This window comes from Mobula birostris, chromosome 7 (genome assembly GCF_030028105.1).
Source record: "Mobula birostris isolate sMobBir1 chromosome 7, sMobBir1.hap1, whole genome shotgun sequence".
NCBI classification, from domain to species: Eukaryota; Metazoa; Chordata; class Chondrichthyes; order Myliobatiformes; family Myliobatidae; genus Mobula; species Mobula birostris.
The window spans coordinates 125,413,161-125,421,734 of record NC_092376.1 but is presented as its reverse complement, the minus strand read 5'-3'; the positions used below and the strand labels follow the sequence as shown (position 1 = coordinate 125,421,734).

Genomic DNA, 8,574 nt, shown 5'->3' with positions numbered 1-8,574 from the left:
TAAAAATATAATCTTCTTTTTCTACTTGTCCTACCTGGCTGGCACTTATTCCTGCAAAATGTGACAAGTGCTACATCTCCTCCCTCACCACCATTCAGTCCCAAACTGTCTTTCCATATGAGGTGACATTTTATCTGTGGGTCTGTTGGGGTCATCGATTATATCCGGTGATCTGCTATGTCTTCCTCTGCATTGATGAAACCTAACGATTGGGAAACAGCTTTGTCAAGCACCTTTGCGCTATCTTTTGCCGCAAAAGGCAGAATCTTCCAGAGGCTATTTCAATGTAACTTCTCATTTCCATTCCGACGTCTTGGTCCAGGGCCTTCTCTACAGCCATGATGAGGACAAACTCAGGTTAGAGGGGCAACACATCATATTGTGCTTGGGTAGCCTCCAACCTGATGACATGAACATCTATTTCTCTAACGTTTGGTAATTTCTCCTTTCTCCCTCCTTGTCCAATTGTTCCATTCCTCATTCAGGTTACACTCTCACCCCTTCTCTTCTCCACCCTTGGATCCTCTTCTCCCTCTCTTTTTTCCATGGTCCATTGTCCCCTGCTTCTTCAGCCCTTTTCCCCTACCACCTATTCCATCCTACCTTTGCCCACCGTGCCCCCCCAACTCCCATCTACCTTCCCCCTTACCAGGACTCAACTATCACCTCCCAGCTTGCATTCCTTCTCCTCCCCCAACCTTATTCTGGCTTCTGCTCCCTACCTTTCCAATCCTGATGAAGGGTCTCAGTCTGAAATGTCGACTGTTTATTCCCCTTCATAGATGCTGCCTGACATGCTGAGTTTTGTCAGCATCTTAAGTGTGTTGCTCAAGAGTCCCAGCATCTTCAGGGTCTCTTGTGACCTTTAAAAATAGCACACTTTGAATTTGCTTCAAACAAAAAACTACAAAAAAAACCTAATCAACAAATCTAATCCTTTGTGGAGTTCTCTGAAATCCCATATTGTGCAAATCTGCAGTCTTTAGACTTTCATTTGGGAGTTCAGAGCCACTTGAATCAAAAGCAGTACAAGCAATTATAAATGTAAAATACACTTCATTTAAACACCAGCACAAGGCGTATTATGGAAGGCATCAGAACTGTGATCACATGAGAATTATTTCCTCATGATTTTGAATATATATCTCAGGCTGAATCAATAATGAAGCTTAATGACTGCACTGAGCGCTTTCTCCTGTTGTTAAAATTTGCTTTGGTCTCCTTATTTTGGAAGATGATTAAGATTTTATGATAACATCGTGAAGAATTGTGGATAATATCACGTAAGCCTCCGACTCTCCCACTCGTGTTCGTACAGGGAAAACACCCTCAGCCTCGCCAACCTGGGTAATCAAATTTGTGTGGATGCTGCGTAATGTGCCCCAGCACAAACCCACAATGCAAAAATCAGACAACATACAATAAGCAATTAAATGATTACACTTCATAAATCTTACTGTGACCATGTGGTTACTAGGGAAACAAAATATAAAAGAAAAAGGCGCCACACTTACCAAAGTTAAACAGTTCGTGCACAATCGCTAGAGCTCCAGGAACAGGGTCTTCTCTCCACCATTCGATCTCCTGCAAACTCCTCGGCCCTCGGACTGAGACCAACCACAGTGGTCTACCAGAGTGCTTCCCGCACGTCCCTCCTCTTCGCCTCTCCTTGCCGAAAATCCCACGCACTCACTCAGGTTCCCATACATACAGATAGAATAACATGACTTCCATTGGTTAGTTCCCTGTTATCTATAGTTATAACCCAAACATTTCAGCTACAAAGAAACATTACCTCATCAGTTAACATTACAGAGAAGCCATTTCATTATAACACTACAGAGAAGCCATTTCATTATAACACTACAGAGAAGCCATTTTATTATTAGCAGTTAACAGTTGCATTACAGTTAATATTACTGAGAACCTTACATTCTCCCCCACCGAATTTAGCCTGCCCTCATGACGTTCAGATAATTTGCCAACCCTTCCTGCAAAACACAGAGCCCAATCCAAGTGCAGAAAGCAGTAACATAGCTCCCCAAAACAGTAGAGATCACATCCTGTTCCCCAGGCGCTACATAGACCAACCTATCCGCGGGGTTCCTAATCTGCTGAGACCTCCCTACCCCGTCTTCTAACTCTTCTGGCTCAGACACTACTGGGGACACTTTGGGGCTACCTGGCGAAACCTTCTGCGACCTGTCACTCAAACCCCTCTGCAACTCGGTGCCTCCTGTCTCGGGTTCAGACCCCACTTCCTCTCCTCCAGAGTCCAGCTGCACTCTCTGTTGCCCACCAATAGCCCCCCTCACCTCACCTGACGCAGTGGGAGAAGGGCCTGGAGTCTCTTCCTCCGTCACGGGGGATTTAGCGAATGGCAGCATGTACCACTCATCCGAATCATCATCTTCCGAATCAGTATCCCATTCTGGAGCTGGGTCTGGCCCAGTCTCTTTCATGGTGGGCTCTTCCCTCACCCTGCACTTCCAGAGAGTCCTTGTACTAGGTGTAGACTCCAAGTCGGGCTCTAGGTCTACCTGCACCTCTTGTCCCAGGGCAACAGGTGGTTCCGATGGAGAATCTTGACAAGCCCCCGCCCTTCCTTGGGGCTCACCTGGAAAACTGGTAGGTTTGGCATCTGACTCTCCAGCACATAGGGTGTGGCCACCCAGCGATCAGTCAACTTGTGCTTTCCAGGTAATCTCAAATTCCTTATGAGGACTCGGTCTCCTGGCAGGAGTTGGGAGAACTTTGCTTTCTTGTCATACCTCCTCTTACTTCCCCGATTCTGCTTGGTGGCTGCCACCCCAGCCAACTCGTAAGCCCTTTTCAGCTCTCTCCTCATATCAGACACATACTTCAGATAATCCTTGGCGGTACGTCACCTGCATCAGTCCCGAAATAGAGGTCAATGTGCAACCTTGTCTCGCACCCAAACATCAGATAATAGGGCGAGAATCCAATAGCTTCAGTTGTAACAGTGAACCAGATGCCCAATATGTTGACTCCATCTGCTCGTTTTGCTGACCTCCAGAATCCCAAGCATGTCCAGCAAGGTCCGATTAAACCTCTCTGGCTGGGGATTGCCCTGCGGATGATAGGACATGATTCTCAATTTCTCAACTCCCAGCATGCCCAGTAACTCATAAATGAGCTTACTCACAAAATCCCGTCCCTAGTCACTATGTATCCACCGGGGAAGGCCATAATGCACAAAATACTTCTCCCATAACACTTTTGCCACCGTAGTCACCCTCTGGTCCTTGGTAGAAAAAGCCTGAGCATATCTAGCGTAGTGGTCTGTGATGACTAAGACATTTGCCGTGTTGCTGGCATTGGGTTCAATGGACAGAAAATTCATACGCACCAGGTCCAGGGGCCCCGCACTTTTCAGGTATGACAAAGGATCGGCCTGCACAGGAAGTGTCCTCCGGCATATGCAGCAAATGCACAACTTGCAGTACTCTTCAACCTCCGACTACATTCTGGGCCAGTAAAACCTGTCTTTGAATAATCCATGGGTCTTTTCCACCCCAAAATATCCAGAGTCATCGTGCAGTGACTGCAACGCAATCTTCTGATACTTCTCAGGCAGGACCAACTGCCAATGCTGAGGTTGGTCTGAGGGTGACATTACTCGGTATAAAATTTGTTTCCTCAACTTCAGCCAAGGCCATTCCCTCAGTAACGGAGGCAGCGAAATGTGATTTGTCTCCTCTGCCCGCGCCATATCCCCTTTTCCACCGCGTACCAAACGGTGCCAATGCCCGTGTCATCTCGCTGAGCAGCTGCCACTTCCCCAGGACTTAATTCCGGCAGCTGCTTGGTCTTCAGAGCAGTCAGGTCACAGTAAACTGGGGATAGGGCGTCATTATAGGCCCCCAATGGGTCCTCTGCGTGATCCGGCCTCTCCTTTTCCTCGGCCGTCACGGTGACGCATGGCCTTCACCCCAGAGGCAGGAACGCTCTCCCGCTCCTGGTCACTCTACAGTTCCTCATGCATCCGTCAGGACAAAGTGTCCGCATCGACGTTCTGGCTCCCTGGCTGGTACTTTAGGCTAAAATCATACGACAACAAGGCTGCCAACCACCAATGGCCTGTAGCATCCAGTTTCGCCGACATCAGGATGTAAGTGAGTGGGTTGTTGTCCGTGCTCACCTCAAACTTGGCCCCATAGAGGTAGTCACTCAGCTTATCCACTACCGCCCATTTCAACGCCAGGAACTCCAACTTGTAGGTGGTATAGTTTCTCTCGGAGGGCGACAAACTCCGGCTGACAAACACTACAGGTCTCAACCCGGTGCCCTGATCCTGACACAGAACGGCCCCTAATCCCTCTTGGCTGGCATCAGTGTGTAGCACATAGGGTAATTGGGGGTCCGCAAAAGCCAGCACTGGTGCCTGGGTCAGCAACTCTTTCACTGATTGAAAGCCTCCTCACATTTTGCATCCCACCTCCATCTGAAGGGCTCCTACAGGTTTAGATATTCTCCAACCTCCTGTCCTCTTTTCCCCTTTCCCTTTCTTCCCTAAGGGAGGGTAACCATGCAGAAGCTGGTTCAAGGGGTGACTCACTTTGGCATAGCCCTTCACGAATCTCTGATAATAACCACAGATCCCCAAAAATGAGCGCAGAGCACTCACAGTCTGCGGCCTTGGCCATGTGGTCACCGCTTCTATCTTAGCCGGGTCGGTAACTACTCCCTCCCGCGAGATTATGTGCCCAACATAGCTAACTGACGTCTTGCAGAACTGACACTTGTCCAGGGAGAGTTTTAACCCTTCCTCCTTCAGTCGGCCTAGTACCTTCAGTAGCCTCGCTTCGTGTTCTTCCAAAGTTGATCCAAATACTATTAAGTCATCCAAATACACCAACAATTTGAGCAAATTCACATCCCCCACCGTCTTCTCCATGACCCTCTGGAAAGTGGCAGGGGCTCCTGATATGCCCTGGGGCATCCTTTCAAACTGGAAAAATCCCAGAGGGCATATAAATGCCATCTTCTCCTTATCAGCTTCACTCATCGGGATCTGGTAATATCCACTCCTCAAGTCCAGCACACTAAACCACTTCACCCCACTCAGACAGGCCAGCGTGTCTTCGACCCTCGGAACGGTATACTGGTCAAGGACAGTGCGCCTGTTCAGGATCCACACACATGCATACCTTCCCGTTTTCCTTCTGGGCCACTACTATTGGAGATGCATAAGGGCTTTGGGACTCAGTGATGATCCCAGCTGCCTTCAACTTACACAAATGTTGCCGCACGTCTTCCACATCTACAGGGGCCACTCGCCGCGACCTTTCTCTAAATTAGGTGTCATCAGTTACCCAGATGGTGTGTCAGGTGCTCTTGGAACAACCCACATCAAACTCGTCAAGGGAAAAGACATCTTCCAGCTTCAACATCTTCTCCACCAGCCTCCATTTCCAACCCAGGGGCAACCCTCTCTTAAAGATGATCTCTCTCTTCGTAGCTTTTCTGACAATCACAACCATCCTGCACGCTTGTACCACCAAGGGCCTCTGAAATTCGGGTCTCACCAGCACCCCAGCTGGAAATCGCAACCACCCCCCCCACCCGAGGTCTTCCACTAAAAGGGCCTCACCATCAGGCACTCCAGGAAATCTGGGGGTCCCCATCACTCTCGCAACTTCCCCGGGCCGTACTACCCTAAGCTTCGACTGGGCACACCACAAAGTTCCTCTTTTAAATTCAGTATCCAGCCCAGTGTGGCCCCGCACTTCCTCAACAGCAGCTCGAAACATTGGGGTGCACCGACAGGGTCCCCAAGAAACTCTCACCCGTCTTCTCCTTGCAGGCCCCCATGAGCCTCCATACTATAGGGGCGTTGGTCTCCACCAGAATTGAAACACCGCCCGTCTCAACTGGGTCCTGGCAAACCAGCACCAAAGCCTCATGAGCCTCAGACACTCCCACATCGGCCTCCGAGAACTCCAGTTTCACTGACAAATTACCATCGTACGGGTGTCGCTTCTTCAAAGCAAAAGAAATGGGTGGGGGAATTACATAATTAAAAAGGGAAATCGCTTCAGAAAAAGTAGGGATTTTCGAGAGAGAATTCATTGCAGATTTTGAAAGGGAAGTGAAGTCACTATAGAGGCGGGTCAGTGCTTGAATCGTGGCAGCAGGTCCGAGAAGAAATTTTGAATTTGGGTCATGCAGTGGTGCGGCCTGTTAATGGAGGGGACTGTTGTTAGGGGTTAATAAAGGTTTGCAATACAAGTTTGACTTGCAAACAAATTCGCAGCAGATCTGTCAGAAAAGATGCAGAGATCTAAATTACCTGTTTACCAACCAAGAGACACACGCACTGCCCTGTCTCAGCTGCAGGCTTCCACAGGCAGGGGGCCGAAAGCAGAAAGTGTTCATTTACAACCTTCAGCAAAATGTTTCCATGCCAACCCAATACTGGCACCAGAGAAAGATATACCTCGGACATTTAACTTTTCACAAAAAACTTCAAGGGCAGTCAGTTTTGAAACGACTTCAAAACAAGGGAATGTTGCATTAAATAAAAGAAATAAAATGTCTTCATTATCAAGAATCACTCATGCTGACATGTAGAAGTACATGGCCCTGAAAGTGGTTGAAGCAGAGTTAAGGGACCAAAATCAGCTATTAGAAGTTGCCCAGCAGCAATTAAAGCAGGAACTAAAGTTAGCTACGGATCAGGTACATGATTATACGATTAAAAATGGAAATTTGCAATCTGAAAGTGAAGCATTAAGCAAGAGAGTACAGAATTGTGCGGTCATACTGGAGAACAACCTGATTGATCCTGTTTCAGCGAATGAAATAATCGAAAACAATGAGCAAACAAGTGCATGTTGAAGGGACACAATGGCACTTGTGGAGAATCTCCAGAGGGAATTAGAAAATTAGAGAAGGAACATAATGGAGAATAGAGATGGGTTTCAGGAGATGAGGCTGAAGTTACAGAATGCCAAGGAAGAGAGTAATAAAATTGTAGAAGAAATGGACTTTGTCAAGCAAGAGATGGAGGAGTGGAGACTCTGTTTAAGTCAAGTTAAACAGCATTTAGATCAGAATGTTGAATGACCTGAACATCAACATTACAATTAACTATTTTAAATTTGTATGAAAAGTGTATATGCTTGAAGGAACTGTACAGAAGACAGAATGAGGACAATGGAGAGCTGGCTACTAACCAGACAAGTAATAATAATTTACCTTGTAAAATAAAAAAAATTGATTCTGCTTTTTGCTTTTAGTATGTTTTGGACCAAAGTGTTTTCTATTGAATCCAAATACACTTGAGTAACTGTTATCTAATATAGTTTTCTATTAAATGTTCTCTTATGGAAATAAATTTTTTTAAAAAAATCATCGTACGGGTAATCACCAGCACTGATACCCCAAATCTCCAGTGCACTGAAGGGTGTCAAGGGTAAATGTTTCAAATACTGATTGTAGAATGAACGAGTACAGCAACGTGACCTGCGACCCAGTGTCGAGTATGGCTTTTGCATATATTCCCTCTATCTGTAATGACACGCTGGATCAGGGTCCTACCAATCCTTCTGGGACAGGGTCTTTTCCTTTCGGGGGTCCCGTGGCACATTGCTGGGAATGTGTTTTCCCAGAGACACCAGGCTTTTCCCTCATTGGGTCTCCTCTAAGTTTCCCGACCCCTCTTCTGGCTGGGATACCCGTGGGCTCGCTCTCCGAGGGACTTCCTGCCATTCACATTCCCACCAGAAGTGCCCCTCTTCCCCACAGTTATAACACACACCTCGTCTCGCAGGACCCCTGCCCCCCATGGGCCGCTGTGCAGTCTGTCCCCTCAGGGAGGGGCCCTCTCTGCTAGTCCTATCCTGCGGAGGGACCCCCAACTGCCGTGACCCTCCTTGACCTCTCCATTCTCAGCTCTGTCACCACCTCCTTTACTATCTCCTGGGTGGAGCTGGCCCCAGTCACATCACCACAAGGGGCTTCTACTGAGGACTGCACCGTGCAAATGGAGTCCTCCCCCGACTCTGCTGCGTCCTCCTCCTCCCTCACCTCTCTAAGCAGCTGAACAAATGATAGAGGGGGGAGCGCGTTCTACGGGACTGCTGGAAACTCCAAGCAATCATGTCATGCCACTGGGTGCCTCTGGTTACCTGGTCCATCCTTATCTGATCTACATCAGCCACCGGAATGATCCCCCGGCGCCTCAAACTATTTAGCCATCTCTCTAGCCGAAAAAGGTACGTGGAAAGCTTCTCCCTTTTCTCCTGACGCAGGTTTTAAAACCCCTCTAAGAGCTCCAGCTTGCTCCCCGTCAGACCAAAAGCCTCCTCCAAAGCGTCTAGGTACTCAGCAAGTGAAGCAGAGGGCTGGTTAACTTTCACGCTTCTTACTACTTCAGCCACCAACCCCCTCAAACTTTCAACCAATCTCTGTCGCTTTCCTTCCTCAGAACACTGCCACTCACCCTAATAACTGAGAGACTTGCTCCACCCATGTCTCATAATCATCTTCACCTTCGGGTGTGGGCGTTTTCCCAGAGAAAATTCTTAGCTTCTGATGTGGTCCCGCTGC

The 8,574-nt window shown here is 48.0% G+C and overlaps 1 pseudogene; it reads left to right on the top strand.

The window, feature by feature from the left end:
- The first annotated feature begins 6,294 nt into the window (after positions 1-6,294).
- On the top strand, positions 6,295-7,089 carry LOC140200964 (uncharacterized; annotated as a pseudogene).
- The last annotated feature ends 1,485 nt before the right edge of the window (positions 7,090-8,574 follow it).